General features: G+C 45.7%; 1 pseudogene; it reads left to right on the forward strand.

Annotated features, from left to right (window-relative positions):
* The first annotated feature begins 599 nt into the window (after window positions 1-599).
* On the forward strand, window positions 600-1,094 carry LOC146776315 (large ribosomal subunit protein eL14 pseudogene; annotated as a pseudogene).
* Window positions 1,095-1,525: the final 431 nt, after the last annotated feature.

Raw genomic sequence — 1,525 nt, forward strand, 5'->3', positions numbered from 1 at the left:
GCCGCCCTGCAAATATACCCCAGGTCCCGAACTCCTTGCAGCAATCGAGGCTTGTTTAGTGTCCAGCCTGGATACCAACACCACCAAGACTGACCTACTGATGTGGGACTCCTGCACCATACTGTCCAGTTTTGTCCCTCTCTTCAAGTCTGAACAACATCATTGTGCGCCTTTGATGCACCGGAACAGATGACCAATACCCTCTGCACCAGAGCCCCAGTGCCCACCTGATCCCAAGATCCTTATGAACTGAGCCCCCCATTGGGAGTTTGTGGATTTGTCCCCAAGTCCCTCTGTGCAGCCTGTTTCTAGGGGCCCACCCTTCTTTGTCAATGGTGCAGCATGCAAGGCCACCAACCCATCCAGCACCTCTGCACCCGGACACTCCAGGGCAAGTAAACCCGAACTGCTGATGGATCTTGTGACCTTGACCCTCTAGCACCTTAAGTCCAAAAAAGGACCCCTAAAATACGATCGCAAATACCAATATGCAGTATATGTTTCTTCTTCATAGGAAAGCATTACTACGTAGAAGCGCATTTGTATGACATTTTTGCTTGACTGTAAAAATAGATAACTGGAAAAGTACTTACCCAATTATGAAGTTCTTGGTGTTAAAAATTATATTTAAAAAAACACTGCTTTTGGATCCCCACCATGGTTTTCAGACTGGCCGGGTTGCCTTCATCTCCTTCGGCCCACATGCAGGGAAGCTGGTTGCAATTGTTGACATAATTGACCAAAACAGGGCACTGGTGGATGGCCCTTGTAGTGGCGTCAAAAGGCAAGCTATGCCCTTCAGGTGCATGCAGCTTACTGACTTTGTGCTCAAGTTCCCCCACAGCGCTTGTCAGAAGTGTGTAAGTTGTGCCTGGGAGAAAGAAAATGTAAATGAAAAATGGGCTCAAACAAGGTGGGCAAAAAATATCAATGCCAAAGATAAGAAAGCCAGGATGACAGATTTTGACCGCTATCGCTTCATGAAGGCCAAGAGGATGAAGAACATAATCATCAAGGTTGAAGTAAAGAAACTCCAAAAGGAAGCTTCCAAAAAGCCAGAGTAAATTGATTGGTTCATTAAAGAGTTCTTTAATGCAGTTATTTTTCCAAATTGGTCTTGAGTTTCTTCTCGAGCGTGTCTCTCACTTATTGACTCTGTGTGTTCAACAAGTGCGTAACGTTAACCTTGGATAAGCAAACTGCTCACCCACACTACCACAAAAGAGAGCCTCCCGTAAGCCCATCAGAGTGTCCCTGAACCCTCCCTCAAACACCAATAGCTATGCCACTTTTAAGGATTTTTATCTTTTATTTAGGCGTTGTTTATCACCAACGTAGGGAGACAGCTCCTATTCCCAACTCAGTAACAGTTTGTCATGAATTTAAGGCAGTCTCTGAACAAACATAGGTGGCGTATTCTCCCCTCTTGCTGCTTTTGCCTCTTTCTTGGGTGCAACTCTCAGCAGGGATGGCGCAAACCTGGGGAGACAAACAAAGAAAAGAAAACAAGTTCAGGCTATTGCCT

The sequence above is a fragment of the Triturus cristatus genome, chromosome 12 (genome assembly GCF_964204655.1).
Source record: "Triturus cristatus chromosome 12, aTriCri1.1, whole genome shotgun sequence".
NCBI classification, from domain to species: domain Eukaryota; kingdom Metazoa; phylum Chordata; class Amphibia; order Caudata; family Salamandridae; genus Triturus; species Triturus cristatus.